The following is a 25,579-nucleotide window of genomic DNA, read 5'->3' on the forward strand; positions in this document are numbered from 1 at the left end:
GTTTTACTACTTTCATGCTCTCTTGTTTGTCTGATTGGATATCCCTCTCCTGTCTGATTGGATATCATCTTATATTCTGTTTTATTGAGTAGTTGTTTTTGTATTGGGTTTTCATTTTTTCTTTTTCTATTTTTCTCTCCTCTCTCTGATCTCCTTTTGCTTTCTTTTCTTCCTTTGGTTAATTTTCATTTTCTTTCTCATTTTCCCTTCATTTCTCAATGTTTAGGTTTCTTACCTTTTTTCATTCTCTTCTACAGACTCACTTTCTCTCTTTTCTTAACTACTGCTTGAATTTAAACTTTCAATGAGTAAACATTGTCTCTGCCCTTTGTGACTACTCCAGTGTACTCTATTTTATTCTTTTCCTCCAGTGTCCTACATTTTACCAAAGCTTGGGTGATCAATCCTTTAATTTCTAGCCCTGACACCATAGGTTCCCTATTGTAAAACCCAGAAAGAGTAAATAAAACTGAAAGGTACAGATATTCTGAAAGGGAAAGATATTCTGAAAGGGAAAGAAACTATTTAATAGGAAAAAACAACTGGGATGAGGGAATGAAGAAAATAAAGAAAGAAGGAATACACACACACATATACACACCCCACACTGGATAGATAAGATAATTGTACTACTAATTTCTATTGGTTTATTGAAAGGAACTGTTAATGTTTAATTGCTTTATCAATCTTGCATACTTATATCTGTTAATCTGAGCAACTACTTTGAAGATAAAAATAAGCAATACAACAACCATTGTTGATTTGAAAAATCTTGTATTTGAAAACCTTTTGAAAATCTGTCTCATTTTTTATAGTTTTTGTGTTGGTTTTTTTGTCCGTGTTTTGTTTTTTCAGTTTTGTTCTTTTCTCTTGAAAATAAAAAAAAATTGAGAAAATCTAATGAGGAAAACAAGTGTCATGGAAAATTTATAATCACAAAATCAGAAATGAGAGTCAATGTGAAAGATAACACCAGTACTATCAGGAATTTGAGAAGTAACCACATAGTCTCTGGTAACAAATGTGGAAATCTAGAGAAAATGGGTATTTTCTCAATAAATGTGATTTATAAGCTATCATTCATGACGAAAGTAGAACTACACTTTTAGAAAATGGCAATTAATACATTAAAGGAATATAACCAAAATGTGAAAATATAATCTAAAACATGGTTTAGAGAGTTCATGAAATAAAAGGCACTGTTTAAGGTTCTGTGATTTCTACAATTGTATACAAAAAGATTATAAACAAATGTGTGTGTAATTCCTTCCTGAGATCCATATAAATAATATCTGATTAAGTTTTCCACATCAGTTGTTTGCTGTTATTTTACCTCTTCATGGTTTTGTGCTTTGTGTGTTGTAGTGTTACACATGAATAGTACCTAATAAGATGCCATATTCCTAACCCTAGCAGTGCTACTTATCCCAGTTTCTAAAGTAAGAGACATAGAAGTCTATTCAATTAATTCTATTTAAATAAAGCCATGGGCAAATTGTCTTAAATATAATAAAATGAGCAATATAACTTATTTAGGCTTCAAAAAGTTCCTTAAAGGGAGGGAATAAAACTCATTTCTTCTTAAGCTTTTTATACTTTTGATTTTTCTGATCTAACTTTATATAATCAGGCTCAAGGCCAAAAATATGAAAACTCAAAATTAGCTCAGTGAAAATGGTATTGATTGCTAGGTTAAAAGATCAATATTAAATAAAGTTAACTTTCTAAAGAAGATTTTTCTCTTCATAAGTATTACATAAGTACTTTCTGGCATTTTCCTTCTATAGTTACATCACTATACATGAACAGATATTTATAGGGTAACAAAATTTCCAGGCCATGATTTCTTGAGAATCAATATTCCTTATTATGGGGCTGGGGATTTAGCTCAGTGGCAAAGTGCCTGCCTGGCAAGCGCAAGGTCGTGAGTTCGGTTCCCGGTACCAGAGAAAAACCAAAAAAAAAAAATTCCTTATTACATCTTTAGAACTATGTTTCCTAGATATAAAGTATAAAATATGTACAGTGATGCCTTGGTTCAGAATGTAATTTATTTTACAATTTTGGGGAAGATGACGTTTGTGTTTGTGTGGAGAAGATGGCGTTTGTGTTTGTGTGGATTTTTGTTTTTTGTTGGGTTTTTTTGGTTTTTTTCTGGTACCAGGAATCAAACTCAGGACCTCCCACTTGCCAAGCAGGTGCTATGCCACTGAGCTAAATCCCCAGCCCCTATGTTTGTGTGGAAAAGATGGCCATGGTTGTATTTGTCACATGATATGGAGGTTGTGAATGGAAGCAAACTGTTCTGAAACACTTCTGTTTGACAACTGAATTGTTTGCCAATAGTTGTGTTAATGAACTGAGGTATTACTGTACTATTTAAGCAATGCATAGAATAAGTTGAAAATGTGTACTTAAATGAGTTTGATTTGATTTGGAAAATACTTATTTGAAGAAATAATATTTGAAAATATCTAGAAAAATACATCAGAACTTTTTTAAAAAATTTAAGTTTTCACAGTATTGGAAATAATTACCAAGTTACGCTTCAGTATCTTTGCACATATAAAATAAAATATAGAGCAGATTTTTTATGTTTATATTGGCATTTTTACAATATATGCAGATGTATACTAGAAGCCAAATCCTTATTTAGCAGAAGAATATATGAAAGTGTGTTAAACTAACACAATTGCAATACACTCAGGCTGAGGGCAAAATTTGCTGCTCACTGGCTGGCTGACTCCTGGATTCCAGGGTCATCACAACCCCCCTGTCCAAGAGACTGGGTGACACCCAAGATGCAGGGACCTTTCTATAACTCTTGGGTTCTGGCTGACTTCCAGAGCAAGGGCCTAAGCATTGAATCTGTTCTTAGTTCTGTGTTGTTTGTTCCCTTTTTTTTTATTGTTGTTGCTGTTAGTTTTGGTCTTTAATTCTCAGTTGTTGAACACCCATAAATTAATTTACACTAGTCTTCATGTGGAAGTAATAAATTTGAATTTACATGATTGTAATCCTTTCCAGGTTCTGGGAAATTGTAAGTACAAAAAGAGATGGGAGGATAGTTACACCTTTTATTGAATAAAGGTTAGCATTACTATTGGGACTTAGTATTATATTCCATCTTTCTTGCACATGATGATCTATCATCTTAAAATACTATATAGTTTGTTAAAAATTATACTTATACATTACAGCAAATATGTAATTATTATATTTTAAAATGAAACTAAAACAAACTAATAAAAACCAAAACAAATCTAGTTGGAACAGTAGTCATGAATCAAGAATCTTGATGATTAAATCTAGCTATTTTCAGAAAGATGCATCCAAGAGTATTTATTAGTGCTCTTTATGGATATGACTGCCAACATTTTATCTTTAAATTTTCACTTATTTATTTATTTATTTATTTATTTTTGGACTTTTTGAGACAGGGTTTCACTATACAGTTCAGGCTAGCCGTGAATTCACTTTGTAGCCCATGCTGGCCTCAAACTCACAGTGATCATTCTGCCTCAGCCTCCTGAGTGCCGGGATTTCAGGTGTGAACCACCATGCCCAGAAATACTTCCAATATTTTAAAGGAAAATCAAAACAATGGATAATAAACAATTAATGGTTAAGACAGTGAGCACAGTTTCTAGCAACCAAAAAGCAAACCTAGTTACTTTTTGATACATATTTCATTTTAGGTTAATAGATATGACCAACAACATTATGTGTGTATCAATATTCTCTCTTTATTTCTCTGCTCAGAACTGATGGTTGCACATATAAAGTTGAAAAGATATATTATAATAAATAATTTTAGCCTGAAAAATATTTACTTGTATGAGAACTTGTTTATCTGAGTGTGATAATTCAGAAGGCTTTTACACCGGGGGGACAGAAATGAATTTAACACACACAGAATTTAAGAATAAGGAGCACTGCATATACACAGACATATTTGATGTACATTATCCAGGCTTTTCTTTTCAGGTAAAATTTAGAATTTTTTATAGATTTATGCAAGATCAGAAAACTGATAAGGGTCAAAGAATGGCTTCAGAGCTCCCACAAGTTTAGACAAGAATATTTATGACTATAAGTGGAACCCAATACACAATAGTATATCTTTTACATAATAACAAAATACTGGATAAATCAAAGTCAATAGATGTGAGTGAAGTTTTGCATGGTAAGATTGAATTGTAGCGGCTGGGAATTTAGCTCAGCAGCACAGCGCCTCCCTGGCAAGTGCAAGATTATGAGTTCGATTCCCGGTACAGGAAAAAAAAAAAAAAAAAAAAAATTGAATTGTATTCAATACAAATAACAGAGATGTTAAAAAGTTTGGATCATTTTATGTTTATCTCTAGATATGGTGTATATTATATAGAAGAGAAAACTTATTACTGTCCCATAGGTATGATAGTTATGTTCTTTCAAATTTATAAATGTTGCATATCTTGAAAAATTTGGGGCACACAGCTGCATATTAGTCCTCAGATACATACATTTTTCTATTCAGATATACAACCAAATATATTATCATAAACTAAAATTAAAATTATTCATTTAACCAGAGTTATCAACTGATTACTTAAAATACTTTATCACAAACTAGTACTTAAATAAACCGTAACAATCATAAAATTCAGTTTTTAAAATCAGTTAATAGTCTGACATAAGATCTCTCAAGAGTAATTATCTTCATGCACTATAAAACCTTTAGTTCCTAGCCCAGGTTTTGTAAGTTTTTGCCAAGAGCACATCAGCACTTATAAAAATCATTATTGTTTAGATAGATGAAGAAATTTTAGTTTTACACGTGTATTGTTTTGAAATCAGAAAACTATATACTGCAAATTGTAAGCAATTTAATTAGATGTCATAATTTTTGATGACATTTGTTGGGGGGGCACAATAAGAGCTGTGGGGAAACTTGAAGCATCACTCTCAGTGGAGAAGATTGAGCACATTGATTCAGGCAGCTGCTATGTCAGGAAAAGAGGGAAAGTTGTCTGGTCATGTGTCAGGCACCCTTTTGGGAAAATTTTTCCACAGATATTCTTTTTAAAATACAGATTTTAGGGGCTGGAGATTTAGCTCAGCGGCAAAAGCGCCTGCCTGGCAAGCACAAGGTCGTGAGTTCGGTTCCCGGTACCAGAGAAAAACAAAAAACAAAACAAAAAAAAAAATAAAATACAGATTTTACCTTAAAATTTTATCAGCTAGTAACCTTAGGAAAGTAGTCTGAAAACCTTTTTCTGTTTTTCTTTTTTTTTGCAAAATAGTTTAGAAAAATGTACTTAATAGAGTTAAATATCTTGTCCCTTTTGAACCTTAAGACACCAAGAACACTTGAAATTACATTTGCAGCTTCTGATCCAGATATTTTTATTATATACACTTGAATACTTTTCAAAGTCAATGTCTTAATTTTTATATTACTCATATAAATACATTGCCTAAACATGATTAATATTTATATATAGTTCTTTGCCAAAGAAAACCCTACTCACAAGTGTACCAGAAACCTACAAAACAATAGACATGTATAAGAAGCCTTGGAGTTCACATTTGTAATCCCAGAGAAAAGTTATTGGAATTCCAATAAGAAACTCCACCCTGTCACTTGCAGGGCAAAGACACTAAAACATATTTGTAGTTGTGGGGAGCCAAGGGGATCCTAAGTCCAGGTTGGAGGATGGCTACCTGGAACAATAGCCTCAACCCAGGGCTGAACCCAGGTTTTATTAATTTGTGAAGTGGCTCAGGGATGAATGACTGAGAGAAAGATGGGCAGGATCTGAGTGCTATAAGCTGGGCTAGGTAAGAGGCCTGATATCATCTCTGCAATATGCAATGATCAAGAGATATATGTATGCAGAAAGAATAACCTGCATGTCACAGATTCCGTATTTTGTGTTTAGGGGTCAGTACTTCAGCTCTAATGTGTAATCTACCTGCCCTGAAATGTCATGACCTCTTTCTGAGGCTCAATCCCAGCCAAGAGTGCCACAGAACTTGGCCTAGCTCATTCTTACTAGATGGCAGCTGTAGGTGGTTCAGCACTGACCCGTCCCATTGCTTTAAAGATCAGCATCTCAGGTTAGACCTCTTTGCATTGCTGAAAGCCAATTAAGAGGATGAAGACATATCTTAGCCAACTCTGTACATATCAGTACACAGGAACAGGGCCAGGTTTAGCCAAAGTGGAGCCAAATGCTCTTCTTTCAAGGAGAGCCTTTCTTGTGATCCTCTACAGACATAGTATCCTAAATTCTTCATAAGGGTAAACATTACCCTGATTGGTTAGTAACCTAGGGAAAATGTATGTTAGCTACTTTAAGAACATGCTTACTTTTATTTTACCAGACTGACTTAAATTAATTCATTTGTTAAGTCATATGAACAAAATCAAATGGCAAAATTAAATGAGAGTTAAATGTAAATAGAACTTTTTCAGGGATAACATGTAACTGATGTACCACATAAATATATACTTATTAATTTAGATCTTATGTAACTTTTATGTCACTAAATTTTTGGTTCTTATTTGCATTGAATCCAGCAGTTTTAGTAAGGTCTTATGAGGTCATCTTTAATGCCCCAAGCGAGTTTAGTAACCTTTGAAGATCGGCATAATTGATTTTTTGTAATGGAAAAAACTTAGCCAGAAGTCTGGAAGGGCAAAATTAAAAAAGAAAATAATATGAGAAAAACAAATATATGTCAGTTACTGGCATTTTAGCTAACTATTAAACTATTATGAAACAGTATAGTAGGCAGAAAAGCAAAAACAAAAATAAACTAGATGTAAAATGATTACAGTACATCAGAGTACACTTATACATGCATTGGACCTGTTGGCTTAAACTCTTAGTATGTTGATTACAGGTTTACAACTATAAATAGATTAGCTGGAATTTTCCTTAGGTGGTACCAATTAACACTTTATTTTAATGTAAATCATAACAGATTCATTTTAATGTAAATCATAACAGAATTCATAACTCTAACATCATAGAGTTAAAACTATAAGTGTTAAAGGAGAAAAAGAAAAATAAAGAAGTGTTGAAGGTTGTCAGACAGGACTTCTGTCCATTTTAAATGAAGTTTAAGGACAATTTCTTTCACTGTCTCATCTACAGAGACAAGCTAAATTACAGAATTATGATCTTTGAAAGAAATAAATCCTCTGCTTTCAAATGTTCCCATTATTTAAAATATATTTTAAAGATAATATTTTGGCAATAGACATTGAGTTACCTTTTGAAAAAAGCATGTCTTTTACAGTCTATCTTGTGTGCTTTGGAAAGACATAAAGGAAGACCAAAGAACAGGATCATTTTAGGTCCTCTAAAATCTGAGATCAGTCAGTATCTTCCCTACCACTTGGCTGTATAGGCCCATTTTTCTGGAGTTTAACAACATGGGTAAGCCACCTAACAGATATGGATTGTCCATTTTTCCTTCTGCTATTACCAGAAGCAGGTACCCTTGATCTTTTATGTAGAAATCTTTCAGTTTCTAGGGTTTTCTTAAACTGCTAAAAGTATACAAACTTTCTTGTACCTTTCATAATAACATAGAATGGTAAGGTATAATCATACATAATGGGGAGTTTACATGCAACAAACCATCCCTGATATTGTTAGGAACCTATAACTTATACAGGGACTTCATCAAAGGTCTGCATGGTTAAATAAAATAGAAGTTTGAAGATGTCCTTTTGTCCATAGTAAATACAAAGCACCTTCAGGTTTAGATAGGGACATGAGCATGAGACTGAGATTATTATAAGAGACAGAAACCAATGAGATGGAGAGGAAGAACGCATTGACATGAAAAGCATAGCCAAGGAAACCTGAGAAGAGAGCTGAAGGAAATGGCAGCAGGGCAGAGAGCACTGGGGACTAGGAAGACCACGGCACGTGAGTAGGAGATAACTCAAGCTCCCTGAGGTACAGCCTTTCTCAAAACAGGAAAGCAGGATTAACTTCCATGGCAGGCATCTATGGGGAATGGCCCTGTGTATACTTCACGCCTCCAGGAAAGCAAGGTATGGCAAGGGAACGTGTAGCCCAATTTCCCTACATGACGTGGTGCTTCTAGATTGACAGAAGAAAGAGACTGGCTAGCTGGTACTGCTTCTGTGGGTGGTAACCCGGTGACCTGAATGTGATGCACTTTCCTCTCTTAAAGGGACCTACAGCTAAGGGAACATGCAGGTAGCTCACAGCAGGCACCCTCATGCCCAGACAGAACCCACATCATTACTGCCTTACATACATCTGCAGGAGTCCTCTCTTCCCCTTCCTACTCCTACCGCCAGACAAAGCATTTCTGTTCTTTTTCTTAAGGAATTTAGAGAAGGAGAGCAAAAATGTATTGGAGTGTAGACTCACAGTTTAAGAAAAATCAGCAAGAGGCCTTTCTTTCAAGGAAGAGTAAACTTAAAGTGTAAGTTAAGCATCCAGGAAGCATTCCTTAATCTGATTTTGGGATCCTCTAATCACTAAAAAGAGAAATTAAGCTTAGAGGCATGCAGAGCAAAGACCATGCAATTGAACAACATAGTTAAAAGAAAAGTTTTGGTTTAACTTACCAGAATCAGTGCCTTAGTTTATCTTGTGGCAGCTTGCAAAAAGATGTCACTGAAAGGAATCCAAAGAGGTCTGCTCAATTGTGATAGTGACTTCAAGTTACCTCAGCCATTTGTTATTTTGTAGTTTACTCATTTATGTAGCAGAGAAGAATTGCAGGGTGCACCACTGAGAAGTATTAAAAAGGGTCATGAAGCAGAATTAGAGAAGATATACTCACGAGAGAGCAGCTGCTCATGGAATGAGGAGCATGAAAGTCTGGGACTGGGTGTTTTCATGTAGTTTTAAGGTGTCTTCAAATGGGTAATACAACATGAACATTCCTACTGTCTACCAGGATACTCATTGGGTGGGCTGTGTTAGACTGGAAATCATTGGCATGTATTTGAAATTTAGAGTTAGGTTGCCATGTACCCAGAGCTTCTTCTTTACAGGTGGTTTGTGGGAGGAGAAATTTAGGTTCAATTTACAGGTTAAAATTATGGACCCAATTTATGGGCTTATTATACCTTTAATACCTTTAGGGAAAAAAAAGATTGGAAATTCCTGGAAAGCAAAAAGAAATTGTAACCTTCTGTGACTTTGTGCCCTAAAGTTACAGCTTTTCTTACAAGTACGGTTTTGCCGTTAATAATTTTGCTTTTCTTCATTCCATTTTAATTTCTTCTATCAAGCTTCATTGGAATGACTATTTTTATATATTTCCTAGTTATTTTGAATTGAAAAGATAACACTTACTAATCAAGTAGATCAGTCTGCATTTATCTTTGGAAAATTACCAAAAGGTTGATGTATTTAGGGGAATATTTCCAAGTAAAACTGTAGTGAACAGTGATTGGTTCAGCATAAATTCTAGAAAACAATGAGCAATGACTCAATTAATCCCAAGGAAATAAAAAAGATATTCATAGCTATCTTCCAGAAATAAATTTTGATTGTATGGTATTACAATGTATTTGGTTTGAATAATAATAGAAAAGTTTCTCTTTTGGTTCTTTTTAGCAGTTATTGAAGTAAAATAGAAGAAAATTGATATTAGTGAACTAAAGTACAGAGCAGAAATTTGACTTCATTAATTACTAAATAAAATATACTTTAAACGTAATCTAGCTCTAGAAGTGAATGTATATTAGTCAAATAATGATTTATTATTTTCTTTTTTAAGTATACCTGACTTGTCTTTGTGCCTGAGTTGTTTGTAGATGTCTGCTCATTCAAAATAGTGTGCATATAATGCAAAGGTGAGCAGCTCATGGAGTACAAGGATCTAGATTTTACAAAATTTCTAAAAAGATTTTGAAGGAAATGAAGGTTAAGTAAATAAATTATTGTGAGGCCATGACTAAAAATATGTGAGAAGCATAGAATTTAAATAAAACACCATTTAGTTAATGTCATGTCCCATTTAGAGGTTTAATGATTATCAAATGAGTATCTTTTTGGAGATAATTTTCTTTTACTAGATTTAAGCTCCCATAAGTGAGAAATGTCCATAAGCTTATTTTATAAGAAATGTACTTTGAAATTATTTTGTGGGATTTCAGGTTTTGAAAGTTAGATACAATACATGAGACTATAGTAGTGTATATATAGATATGTTTTTGCTGGTTATTGTAAAAGAGGCTGTACTGATTGGTGCACATTTCTTTTGTCTTCTAAATCTTCCCACACTTCTTACAGTATCTTGTTTCTAATATCAACATAGAATTTAAATTTGGGGGACAAAATTTTATTATAGAGGAGGAAAACATCACAATGAATTGTTAAATCTTGGGATGGACGATTTTAGGCAATATGTGTTTGCTGCTTCATTTTACTGAAGGAAAATTAAACTTATTTTCATTACGAGACTGTTTTAAACCAGAGAAGAAGGTGGTAAACTTAGATTCTTACGCAGATTCTTCCTCACATATATAGATTGCACAATGAGGATTCTGTCTCCCTTGATAGTCACATTTCATAAGGATGGTTTCCCATTCCTTATAAAACTGACAAGAGGCTTTGTAGAACATTTACAACACAAATGAGCAGAGAAAGAAATTATAGATTACCTAATATATTCTTAAAAAGGGATTTTTATGGACCAAGAGGTGAAAACAAGCTTGTGTAAAATTTTCCTACTATTGATATGGCAAGCAAGTTCAATGAGAAAGGCACTCACAAGAATATCAAAAAGGCAGGAATGAACACAGCTTTATTAAGCTAACTGATGAACAGTGTCTAGCCAGGAACCAGAGAAAATACACAATCTGGGTCTCACCTTCGGTTTAAGTACATTTTGGGTTTCCATAGTAACCATTATTTCATTTTTAGGAATCTCACATGAATGTCACATAATGATAACAAAGTTTACTTCTTCCAAAATTTTGGACAGCCAAATTCCAAATGACCATTGCAGTTTAACTTTCAGCCTACTTCCCAATCTGTACTGTTTGTTCCCATTTTATGACTCTGCTCTGCTTTAAGTGAGCTGATCACTAACAAAGGGGCCTGGGGTGAAAAGTGCGGGTCAACTACAGCTTAATTGAACTCTAAGTGACTTCTCTTAATATGAAGTTAAAAACAGAGACATGGAGCCTCTGTTGCCCTATCAGTATGTGAATTACATTGAGACTGTCTCACTTACCGTCTAACAGAGTTACTAATACACTATGATAAAACCAGTGCATCCCACATTATGCATCTCATTGAATGCCATTACTATACAGGAAATATTCAGGGGGTTTAAATATCTTTGGTTTGGGTACCTATATAGAGTAAATCTTGCCAATAACCTGAATTGCACATGCAGAATAAGTAAAACCTGTGCTTATTTTAAAACACCAATATTTAAAGTTTCTTTCATGCTGCAGTATTACCTGAAATTGCACAAGTAACACAGACATTAGATTTAAGACCAGAAGGTAACTTCAATAAATCTAAAATATGTGACACAAGTTTATCAGTTGGGAATGGAGGAAAGAATCAGCAAATTGCAGATGGATGTCACTCGTAAGCAGGAGTGGAATATTTGCTAATATTGGGTCCCGAAATGTCTTGTGAGGCAGATTGTATGTTCAATTATTTTGTAGCTTTGGGGAAGAGGTCAAAAAATAGAAAATTACTAGTTTGGATTTTATTGACTATACTTATCAGACATGACCAAAACATAAGAAAAGAATTTAATTGCGGAAAAGCAGAAGTTAAAAGAAAAAAAAATTATAGAGCTTTAGGGCTTGATGGTATGATGCTCAAACAGTCAGAGACATAATTGATATAAGTTTTTGGAGACAAGACTTTGTTTAAACAGCATTTTGACAAAGATAAGAATAGGAGTGGAACTTTTCCATTTATTGCTAAGAATCCTTGGGGGACTTAAGTGCCTCAGGGCAAAGATCAGCTTAAGGATATAGAGGACAGTTAAATCTCAAAATCAAATTAACTTACTTTAAAAAATTTAGGCTATAACTTTTCCCCACAAGCCCATGAATTCAACTTGTGAGCTTCAAATTTACTGACAGGGTGGGAGGTAAAGACAAGATCTGTCTGTCTATCTATCATCTATCTATCTGTCTATCTATCTATCTATGTACTCTATCTATCTATGTACATCTATCTATCCCATTGCATGAATATTTAGTGGCATTTAAAATTGGCTAACATTAAATTGATTAAAAGATTGATCTTTGTTAAGATAAATTCCTAAAGCAAAAAATAAATCTGAAATGGCAATAGTGAAAAATATTAGTAAAATATTTAGTATTTTATACTAAATAGATAGTATAGAGTATATTGAGTATATTATAAAGTATACAAAGTAGTATATAAAGTATATAGAGTATAGTATAATAGATACTAATAGAATAGTGAAAAAAGCTATTAGTAACTTTTCTCCCTTCCTCCAAATTTCATTAGTTGGACATGTAGTTTGAAAGCCGAACAAGTCTAAGGTGTGTTCCTCCATATTCTCTCAAGAAGACAAAAGCAGATCAAGGAAAATGAAGAATTATTCCTAGCTACATGCCCAGAACCTTAGAGTATGATGCAACACAGTACAACCTCTGTGGAAGAGAATCAAATACGAATCCAGTGAATATTCACCAAGAGCATGGTCAGAGCTGCTTGCAATGCCTAACCAGGAAGATTTCAGAAATGTTCATTTTATGCCTGTTGAGAATCTGTCATTGTTCTCTTTCTGATAAAAAATTTCAGTGCTGATACCTTGTCCTTATTTCACCCTTAAAAATTAGAAATTTATAGTGGGAAAATATACTGCCCCATAGTTCACATTTTTTTCAGATCAAGGAGAATCACAGCTAGATGTATTGTGAAAAATCATTGCACAGTACCCAAAGATTCTACAATTTGAATCAAGTATAGTTAATGAACATAGTTTTAGATTATTTCCCTTGAGCATGACTGATTGTATATTATACGTTGAAAGAAAAAAAGGCCAGAGAAAAACAAGAATGACGGGCAACAAAAATATGGATAATAGACTATGGCTAATAAAATAATCTACCTGGCACTCTACAATAACTAGAAATTTTGAAAGATGACTCTCAGAGATTATGTGCTACAATACAGTTTTATGGACTCATAACAAAGTGCTATGAGACGCTTGAGTCATTCTGAGTTGAATCGTCCATCTGTGTGAACCTCTGAAGACTTCAGTACAGAACCCTACTACACACAGTCATATTTTCCATACTGAGCATCTAATTTGTGAGCTAATGTAATCTTTCATTTACTGAGAGCTTGGGTTACTTTTTAGCACAATCAAACTTAGAGCCTCTGGACTAACACATGTTATGTTCAGAAAAACATACTTGAGGACACATTACTGGTCTAGACCTCTGGTCTACTACATCTTGATATTAGCTTCTATGTCCCAAAGATGTATATGCACAAACACTATGAGAAACTTGTGTCTAAAATCTATGGAAATTATGTTGGACTTAGCAGGAATTGTTGACCAATTGAAATGATTACACAGTTTAAGATGTGATCTGACAGGATAAAGTATATACATGGCAAATGACATTTGGTAATCTGCTAGCCTTAAAATCATCTACTGTAGCTAATATTTTATTGAAAATAGTACATAACAAATTTATATAACACAGTTTTACAAAAAGTTGGGAAAGAGAGTAAGACATAACTTGAAAAATTCTACAAACTTAATGCATCAGAGTCTTTATATACCATGAACTCTGTGTTTACAATTTGTTTTGTGAATAATTTAACAAGTTGCACATTGCCAGGTCAGTAAAGCATTTACACTAAAAATGATAGGTACATAATATTCCACAAAATAAATATATCAACATTTTCATAGACAATAAAGTCTAGGCAGGGTGGAATCCCATTTTTAGCAATAAATATACTTCTGTGCTGAAAATCACTGAATTGAAAACATTGTACATAATTCATATTATTATTCTGGAAAACTTGAAAAAAATCATAAATTTTATGATAGTTATAAAATATAAATAAAATGCTTTAAAAAGAATAAACCAGTTCATGATAAAGCTTTTTATTATGTTGCATCTATTTTAGTTTTAATCTGTTGGACAGTTGATTGATACATTTAATGATCATAAATTTACAGCAGGTTCTCATAATCTGGAACTGAATTTTATCTGTCACTTCTCTGTTTCTCTCTGTTTCTACCTCCATCTCTATCACACACATATTCACGTGCCACTTCTCCACTATATGAGAACAAATAAAATTCTTCTGCTGTGTTTCAATGTTCTTGACCCTAAAACCATTCTGATCATAAATAATATCAGTGTAATCTCTAAAATGAAGTTGCTACGTGTTTATTTTCTGAGTAGTATTTCATTGTATATTCTACTTATAGCAAAATTTGTTAGGATTGTGTTTTGTCTTGGTATTTCTCCAGGTGTCTTAGCTAGGCTACTGTGATGGTCGCTGTGCTTGGTTACCAGGACTCAAGCTGGCAGAAGAGGCCATGGGGGAGCTGGAGAGGGCACTCCAGCAGGTCCAGTGGATAAGCTGGTCTCACTTGTCATCAGTCAAGCTTTGTCTCTCAAAGTCACAGCATGCCATCCATGGTACTTCTGAATGAGTGCAAAGTACATTGAAGATGTTTGTGTTATTCATATTGGCAGTTAACTCTTGGGAAAATTGAAAGTTATATGAGCTAATTACAAACTATTTTAGAAAAGATTAACAGTATGTTAATTTACACAGGATGAAACCAGTGAAGATTTCATTGTTATAAATTATAAATTTTATATTTGAAGAAATTTGAGAAATTTATGCATAATTTCTTTATTCCATGATGCAATTGCTAGACTGTTATACAGTATTACCTAAAGTGTTCATAGTTACATATTTAGCACCATAAATAAATAACTATTATTACAGTAACCAGTATTTTTTGGAGACAATATTTCTCTATGTAGTTCAGACTGGCCTTGAATTCACTATGTAGTCCATGTTGGTCTCAAACTCTTGGAGATGCTCTTGCCTCAACCTCCTGAGTGCTAAGATTACAGGTATATACTAGTATGCCTGGCTAGTAGTCAGTATTTTTAAAATCAGTACAAATTACCATCCTCAAAGTTTTTAATTAAAACATTTATTGGATTTCAGTTGTCCTACTTATACAGCAAATCAAAGTGGATTTGATTACAAATTCAATTTAAGGCACTCCTATTTAAAATTACTTTCAGTAATTTCATGTGCTATGGTATCAACAGTAAAGAGATCTATTTTAAAATCCTGATATGTAATTATCTGATTAGCTGGAAGAATATTAGATGTTATTTTATTTTTGTTATTTATCAAATAATTCAAGCAGTGTAAGTGTACGTGTTCCAGATGTCTAAGTTAAAGTCCATGTGGATAGCTTTTGGAGAGATTGGCAGAAGGAAAACTGATTGTTTCTTAAAAAGTATAAATTTTAATAAGAATAAATTTTGTTAAAAACTATATGATACTTTGGAACCCAGTTTCAAAGCCATTGTACTTGATTTTCAGGTAATTATTGTATGTAACAAAATATGAATAATAGTTTCACATTATTCAAAATGACACAGATGTTCTACAATGCTAGTTTCCTAATAGATTCATGTATTTGTGTATAGTAAATAATAACTTCTCTGAATTGTTAACTTTAACATCCCAAGCCTAATAAAATTGTGTTCCTAAAGTTTAATCTATAAAATACATGCAAGAGAGGTTTTGCAAGAAGAACCTTACACAGATAGAGGACAAGGTCCAAACTAATTACAATCTCCTAATATTTATTTGGTTGTTTGAATTTTCATGCAGACTAAACAAAATCAAAATCCTGTTCCAGGTGTATTTAATAACTTGAATAACATGTTTTATTTTTGAAATATGAAAGGCAAAAAAGTAACAGTTTTTCTTCTCATAAAGAACCCAGAGCTATTACTTATACTATGAAATCCTAAATTCAAACACTTTCTCAAATATTTCTTAGACACAATAATAGGTTCACAGGGATGGATTTAGGCACAGTGTAGAATCAGCAAACAGCACTCTGGAATGCAGTGATGTTAACTAAAGCTCAACAGCAGATAAACGACCTGACATAGCCCAAATAAGGGCGTGAGTATGAAAGTGATGGTCATAATTACTAATGTGATTTAATTATCCCATGAGAATGCAGCTACTTAACACTGGAAAAGATGAAAATTTCCATGATTAACATTTGACATATTAAAATAATAAACTACCTTTAAACCTTAGAGAAATCAATTGAAAGCTATTATAGCTAGAAAATAAGATTTGCTGAAGTACTCTGATACAAAGTCAAAGAACAGAAATCAATATTTACGTGAATTATTCACCTTGAGATTTCAGTTAAAAAATCAGTTTCTGGATGAAATTTCAAATAGGCTTTTAATCATGCACAGACCTGCTATTTTACTTCAGTGCTTCTATCACAAGGGTGAAGTTCTAATTACATAAAGGTCTTATAAAACTATAAATCTAGTACAGCCAAACAAATTTTAAGGGGATTCTTAAAAATGTGACTACACAGAAAAAGTGACCGCTCTTAAAATTAATTTGAAAGAAATAATTGGTGCAGATAGAATAATTTGTATAAAAGGAAATGAGAGGGGAATATATAAGCCATTATCAATTAAACATATTGCCACTTAGACTACTTATAATACTGTGATGGTCATTCAGGAATGAATAAATCTAACTGAGCAAACATTTGTTGAGCAAGTAAGTGATAAATGAATACTGGCTTTGAAATGCAGCAACATTTTGTTAATTAAATTATTAAAATAATTTTCTCTAATAATATAACAAAACTGCACCAAGAAATGTAATAAATTAAAAAAATTTCCCTAATAATTTATCATAAAATGTAATTAATTAAAAATATAACATAAAAAATTTCCCAAGTCGATTTAGGAAAACAAATAATAAAAAACAGGATCTCAAGTTTTAACCACAACATAAATTTTGTTTTATTTTTAGTTGTATGAAAATCTATATTGATAATAAATCAATTCTTGTCAGTTTCCTCCATTTTAATCTCCTTACCATTTCTTTGCTTTTGCCCAGTTATTACTGTTTAAATTCCTGAAGTAGTGATATGAGTAACCTGGCATCCACAGGGCAGGGAGTGACTATCCCAAAGCAATTCTGGTGAAGTTTAACACCTCTTTCAATACTATAAACTGACAAATATGCACGACCGTGAGAGACCAGCTACTGACCAAGTCAAACCTCTATCACTACTTTCCTAGCAAATACAGCTGTGAAAACAGTTCTCCCTAGGACATTCTTACTGTTATCTCCACCTTTTACTTTTTCCCTTGCAATACTCACAGTACATTAGTCTTAAGAAAACAGCCAATAAATTGCGGCAACTCCACAGTCTTGGCAGGAAATTCACTACCCATTCCATTTTTCTATGAGCTGTTTCTCAGATAATTTGCTTCTTTAATTGGCTGATTTTCCCTTCTGTCATTATTAAGAATTTTTATGTATCTTTTCTACCTATGAACGCATTTTTATAAATGCTTCTTCATTGGTTATAAGCATTATACATATCCTGTTTTTATTGATAACTTATACCAACTGAAAATAATGTGATGTTTAGAAGTTCTTTACTAAATTAGTAAACTATCACAATCCACACACATATATTTTATTTAAAATTACAAAACCTTTCTTTCCCTGAGGGAACAAAGATGATTTTGCTATATTTTAAAGCAGTGCAGTCTTTCATTTTATACTTATATTTTTGTATTTTCTTAAAATATATCTTGAACATAATTTATTTAATATTTTATTCAACTTTGCCCTATTATAACATTTGTTTCATGTCAAGTTTAAATTATGTAATGTTTTAGTTGCTTTTCTTGTTGCTCAGATAAAATATCAAACATTTCAAGTTAAAGGAGAAAAGGATTATCTGAATCACAGTTTGTGTAGGTTTCAGTCCACAGGTGGCTAGCTCCAAGGAAGCATGGTGTGGCAGACAGGAACTACAGAGGAGAAAAAGTATAGGGGGCAGAAATTAGCAAAGCAACAAGGGAGAAGACAAGCCTATTTCTGTCCCTTTTATTGTGTCCAGGAATGGGGCAGTTCCAAACATATCAGTGGGCTGATTTAGTAATCACCACACTTAATCCTAGCATTGCACCAGGAGTCAATCACACTCTCTAGATTCAGCCACCTCTGAAAAAGTCCCATCTATGACTGCATGGTTTTGGGAGGGGAATCTAGACACAAGCCACAATGTGTAATTTGGAAACCTGTGTAAATTTTCTTTTGATTCTGAAGTAAATTATTTTGTTACTATGCGATAGATGCTTGGTCTCTTACTTCTGTATATCATGAAATATATGATTGTCTTATTGAGCAAGTCATCCAATTTGTAGGTTTTGAAAATTGGTTGACTTACTATTTTGGGTCTGAAATTGTTTACACAAATGTTCAGAATTTGCTTGTCAGTTTTTATGAAGAAAAGTCTATTTCAAATTTCAAGTAAAATTGTACTAAATTTATAGTTTAGTTTGGTGGTTATAGGTATCTTTACATATAAACTTATGGATGTGACTGTCCATTGATTTTAAAAATTGTTAATGTGCTTCAGATTTTTTCACAGTTTTCCTTCAGAATTATGAAAAAGTTGGGAACAGTGGTACATTCTTGTAATTCTAGCTATTTGCAAGGATGAGTTAAGAGGACCACATCTTTCATGTCACCTTGTAAAACTTAGCAAGTACTTATTATCTCTATATTTAGAAAAACTCAGTTTTTAAAAACAGGACTAGGGGTATAGTTTTGTGGAAGAAGATCCCTGGTTTCAACACCCATTAACACTCACACACACACACACACACTACATAGAGTCCTGTAAATGATTTTTAATCTTCTGTCCACCAACACCATATATTTATTGCAGATGATTTTGCTAAATACTTATTTCTACAGTACAAAATACATGTCTTCCTAATTTCAGTTTTACTGTATTTTTGTTTTATATATTTTTTTCTGATGCATACTTCATGTCTCCTGTGTAAAATAAAGGTATGTGGTGATTTTTGAAAAGACTTCCAAACCCTCTGACCAGGATTGACAAATGCCACATCTGCTCAGATTCAATGAGCAAAAGCAAATTCAATGTTCACATTTAATACACACACGGCTGGGACATTGCCTTTCTGGGCTGCACCTGACAATTACATAAATAGAAACAGTAATGACAAGAGCATGATGCTGAAAGAATTAAACTAAATTAGTAAAGGTAAAATTCTGACATTTTACTACTTCTCTTACTTATTCTGTGGAAGATTTTTCTTTTGGTGCATTCTATATTTCTGATAGAGTACATTTTGTTAGTCTTTTACAAGAACAACCTTTTTTTAGTTTTGGACTTCTATATTCCATTTTTCTATAGAATTGTTTTATTTTTTAACTTTGCATATTTAACTTTCTTTCATGTTTACTTTCTGGTATTTTTTTAAACAACATTTTCAACTACGTACTTTTAAAAATATAACATTAAAATTCTCTAGAAATATTACTTTAACTGCATTATAAAAGTTTAGAGGTACAGCACTATTTATTCAATTTGAAGAGATACAAAATTTCCTTTAAGATTTATCAGAATACTTTATGTATTTGTACATGTACCATTGCATCACATTGCTGACTTTAATGAAATAGTCACTTTTAAACCAGGCTCTGAATAGTGCATCCAATCTATATGTTACCTGGTAGATAATTTGAGCTATAAGAATAATTGATATGGAGACCAGGATATAGTTTAGTGGCACAAGTCCTTGCCTGGCAAACACAAGGTCCTGAGCTAGATTCCTGATCCCCAAACTAACTAACTAAATAAATAAATAAATATATAAAAAAGAATAATGGATATGTATCCATGACTTGTTATTTAATTTCCATATAAAATGAGTGTTGGGAGTGGCTGGAACTTGAGATTGGTCATAGGTGTGAGAGCAGGACAGAGCCAGAGTACCTAAAGCAGTCAAGCTACCTCAGTTTTGAGTAAAGCATCCTGACTGGACAGTTCAGTCATTAGTTGCTAGGCAACCTTGTATCTCATTATACTAACTTTGCAAAGGTATGAATAAAGGTGTGAATAAGGGTATGAATAAATACCCTACTGCTGTTGTTCAGGTCCTCTTATCCATCTGGTAAAGAGGTTTCAACCTGACCCAGCTCTTGTCTCTTACCTATCTTTTCCCCATTCCTGCTACATTTCCTCCCCATGGTACATGGAGAGACCAGTGAGTCCCAACATTTGGTGCCCGAACAGGACACCCAGCTAGAGACTAAGAAGGAAGTGGAAATATTTCACAAGTGTGCATAACAGGGTGGGGAAGCACATGGGTGGAGCCAGTATTCAGCACTGGAGTGCCTTGGTACTGGCACATCAGGTGTAATGTGTGGGCATACGGTCCTCTAAGGCCAGAAAATATAGACTTCCAAGAGGCTAAATATTGAAAGGTATATTGAATTGCTACTAGTCAAAATGGGATAGAGTTTTAAGAACCACAGATATATATATATTTATATATATATTTGTTGTTTTCTTTGTTCTTGTATTTAACTTGCTTTTTCAGACCACCACAAAGGACTTAGTGTGGAGTACTATTTTAAAATAAACTCCCCAGTGGGAAAAACAGAGCAAAACAAACATACTACTGATACAGTTTAAACCCATTAACTTTGCTCAATTAGATGAAAAAGGAAAAAGTTCTTTTAAATTCCTTGCAACTAGTTCAGAATGGCATGGTGCTGCTGGGGGTAGGTCTGCAAATCAGGTACAGGGAGAGCCCCATGCTATGGTCCTAAGCAGATGCAACTGGGATTTCTCAGATGCTTGTGCATCAGATCCAGCAGCAGAGGTTAACACATGCAGCGAACTACAGGCATGTGCACCTGGAGCCAAATAGGCAAGATACGATTGTGGCACACCCTGGCTCTCCCTGTGGCATTTGCTGCAGATATTATTGACACTGAAAATTCATTCAGCGCAAAATAGTGGCTGTGTTTGAAATCTAGACAAAAATGGGACACCCAAAGGCCAGAGTGGGAGCCTAGAGCAGGATGACAACCAGTCTCCGGCTGCAGGGCCCACCTGCAGGCATCACTTAGGGAGGGGGATTGTGGTTGAGGGAGTCAATTTCCTGTATGGAGACAGGAGCCACTGCTGGCAGCTCACCCAGTCCTGAGGCTACAGAGCAGAAGCTACAGCCAGAGGCTACAAAGAGGTCTCCAGGTTTTGCCTGGTGTCATAGGCTAAGACTATACAGGAGAAACCGATTACTTAAAACATTGCTTAAATCACCCCAGACTCTCTCATCACTCAATTCATCATTCTTCCCTTAACAAAATCTTAAAAATCATAAATAAATTAAAAAAAAATCCAAGAATTTGATGACACCTACTTTTTTTTTTTCAAAGATAAAATTGAGTAGTTAAAGAAAAAAACATGTTAAAGGGCTTTTAGACACAAGTGCAGATGGCCTCCAGGTGTGGCAGCTACAGGTCTGCAATAACAAAGGTACTAGATTGCTAACCTACAGGGATGCAAAAGGCCATTCAGCAGGAAATAGAGCCTCCCAGGTAATTGCTGAGTCACAGAGAATAAAGCTTCACAGGGAATAGAATTTTTTTTTTTTTGTCTCTTTCCTCCTTACAATTGACACTAAAGGGAAGCCTTTACACTTTCCTCTTAAGGTGATTAGTTTGAAAGGCTGTTTCCATTCTCAAGATAAAAACAGTTTACCCTTAATTTAAAAAATCATATTTCCTAAGATTTACGTTAATGGATATATTTAAAAGATTACTTATAAAAAAATAAAATGCAATAGTAATCCCCTCGATAAAATCTTTGCCCCTTGTCTCAAAAATGTGTACTTCACTGATACCTTTGGTCTTTTAGAGTTATACTTAAAAATTTGCTCAGTTTAGATTGTACGGCTAATAAAACTGTCTTGCTAAGTACAATCCTCTTCTTGACATCATATACAGAACATGCTGCCCATTTCAAAGCTTTTATAAGTCGTTGGGTTTCTCATGTTTTCCAGTGAGGTTGATTGCCTATTTTCCAGTCCTAAATTAAATTAGTATAGAAAAGCTTCAGTATTTTACAAACAGATATAAAAGTTTGGAGTATAATATAAAAGTAGTGGGGTTTAAACAGCCACTTGATTTTGACATCCTATTTAAATAATAGCAGACCTGGTGATTTTTCTGGACTCACACACCAAGAGGCATAGACAGCCAGTTGGAATTTAGGACAAGCCTTTACTCCTGGCCAGGGACTGACTGAGAGCCTCATGCAGGGAAGGATCAGAACAGTCCAGATCCAGGGATGAGAGCAGTTTTTAAACCCTAAAAATCGCATCCTATTTGGCAATACATGTCACATCTGTAACAATGATGGGGGGATTTTTTATGTGAAGAACAGTACATTCCAAGAACCCAGGAGGGGTAGAAAAATACACTTTTGGAGTCTGAGAAGGGCAGGGGGTTTATAACGAAACATTCCAGGAATGGTTAACATGAAGATCTAACCTCACAGCAGGGGTGGGAACAGGGAATTAAAGTAGAACCTTTTATGTCTGTGGTGGGGCTTTTACAGTGATGGCCTTCAAAGGAGTACAAGCTATGATAACTCCTTTATATTTGTGTCACCTATACCAATAAAGACAATTTACCCCAAACTCTTTCAATCTAAAATGATTTTCAAACTTTATTTGGCAATATTAATTATCCAGCTTTTGGGATATTAATCTATCCAGCTTTTGGGCTAATTTCTCTCATGTTATTAATTGTCATTCTCCTTCAGACAAATTAATTCAATTTGCTTTCCTCACAGTCTTTGTCTTCCCTTCAATAATAAGTTCAGTCCCAAGAGCAGGAGGCATTCCCGACTTCACAGATGGGTCACTTTTGGGTAGGGGATGTTATATAATGGCCTCCTATTCCAGAATATAAAATATGAGTTTTTCTTCTGCACAAAAGACTAAATTGCAAGCAGTTGTGAGCTTTGCAAGATCATTCATTTATTGCAGTTAACCTCTTTTCAGACAGTGCTTAAGTCTGTGGTGTAATATGCCACATTGAAACTGCCACTATACACACTGGTCAGGAAGAACTTTTTCATCTCCTTCACACTCTCCAAGTTGTAATACAGTCACATCATGTTTTATGTTTTATTGCTCATATACATTCTCGTTCCCAATTGCCAGGACCTCACCTTGAGGGGAATGCTGCTGTAGACAGATTGCTGGGTTCTGTCACCGTCACTCCCTTAGATCCCATTCAGAAGGCTTCTGCTTCTCATCTCATCTTTCATTAAAATGCTTGTGCCTTACGCAAACAGTTCCATTTGACCAGGAAACAGGCCCAAGAAATTGTTAAACCATGTTCCTCATGTATAATACACCTTCCCTTGCCTTCTATGGCATCAATCCGTGAGGTTTACACCCCAATCATCTTTGGCAGATAGACTCACTCATATTCCTGAATTTGGTTCTTTACGCTGGGTCCACGTTTCAATGGACACTTCCTCAGGGTTTATTTTTTCATCTGCCTGCACTGGTAAAATGGCCAAATGTCATTGCTCATTGTTTGGATGCCTTTAAGTGCCCTTGGTTGCCCACAGACCCTTAAAACTGGTAATGGCCCAGCATATACTGGTGATGCTTTCTTATGGGTTTCTTCTCTCATTATAATTCCTTTAGAGTCGCTGTGGCACCACCTATTGGAGGCTATGTGCCATGGCCAATATGGCACTGGCCACTAGAGGCCATGTGCTAATCCTCACTCTTCTTCATCTGAGTTAAATTACAACTTTTATTCCCCTTTGTAGTGTCCTGTTTCATTTTCCCACGCTCCCACCCAATGCTGACATGCCACGTCAGCTGTTCCACCACCTAAACCCCACCTCCAGCCTGGCCATATTTAACCATTGTTCTCCCAGCCAGGCCCCTCAGAAGACCCATGATCTCCTTACCCCTCCCTCTGTGGTCTTCTCCATGCCTGCAATAAAGGCTTTTTATTGTTTTATTACTTTCTGTGCTGACCCAAATCTATCATTTTCTAAAGGTTTTATAAAACTTTTCTTGTTCCCCTTATCACAGAAATTCATTACAACCCGCAAGGTCAAAAAATTGTTGAACATACTCACTGTATGATCAAAATTAAATTACAAAAACAAAAGGGGGAATCTTCCCCTACAAAATTCACGTCTCATAATAGATTTCACCTGTCAAGATATACTTTTAAAATTTTTAAACCTTTACAAAAGTTGGAAGTACAGCAGCAGAAAGATCATTCAGTCCAGTAAAGCAAATAAAACTGACGTGAGGTCAAGGTTATGTTTGTGTTTTGCTACAGCATGCTGTCTGGCTGTATCATGAAACCAGATCTGAAGAACAAATTGCCGACAACGAGGCTAGATTTGCCCTGGGGCCTATTGAAGAAACTGAAGAATGCCCAGGAGACGGTAACAAAAGTGAAAATCAAAGATCTAAATAGCTGAGACTGTTTATATTACTGATTTACAGGTTACCAGTGTTCTTAAGACAAAATAAAATATAAAAAGTGTATATTAATTATACATAAAAGACTGCATTCCTTCCAAATTTTTCTGAGAGAAAGAGAAGAGATCTCTGCTAACTGACAAACAGCAATATGTGACCTGTCTATTTATAATTATTAATGTCTAAAACTGTAATAGAGCTACTATTATTCAATTTGGTCAGAAATATATTTGAGTGCACTCTGATTTTGTAAGATGATTATTTATGCTGTGTACTTGTTATTTGTCTGTCATTCCATGAAAAGCTATTTCTCTTCTTATTTGAGCTCAACAATTTTTCTTTTATCATTTGTGTATAATGCAATTTGGGTTCTAGGCTTAAAAGCATGGTTCACCTGAGTTACCAACTGGTCTAAGTGATATCAAAATGAGTTTAGTAATACCTCATGAAAAAATTGAGCTAATTAATCAAAAGCCCGTTAAAGTGCAGAGAAATTATTGGACTAGATTTCAACTGGTGAATAGAGGGGTGACCAACCTTTGTTCATTAATAAGGAAGCCCCCAATTATCTCAATAATCCCTTGGGAGATACCTCCTGTAATTTGGCCATTGGTCAAAAGATGAAATTGTTCAACACAGATCTCAATATTAAAATAGAGACACTAAATCTATTGGATGAGAAAGTAGGTAAAAATCTTGAAGACATAGGAGTAGGCAGAGAGTTCATGAACAAAAAAGGAACTGCACATGAAATACTTTAAAGAATCAACAATGGGGGTCTCAGCCTCCTGAAAGGTTTCTGCACATCTAAAGAAATCACTAGCAGAGTAAAAAGAAAACCCACAAACTGGGAAAAAATTTTAGCTGACTGTCCCTTGGACAAAGGTCTTCTATCTAGTATATATAAAGAATTAAAAAACATCAGCCCCCACAAATTCAAAGACCCAATCCAAA

Source organism: Chinchilla lanigera, unplaced genomic scaffold (genome assembly GCF_000276665.1).
Source record: "Chinchilla lanigera isolate Chin_1 unplaced genomic scaffold, ChiLan1.0 scaffold00003, whole genome shotgun sequence".
In the NCBI taxonomy this organism is placed as follows: Eukaryota; Metazoa; Chordata; class Mammalia; order Rodentia; family Chinchillidae; genus Chinchilla; species Chinchilla lanigera.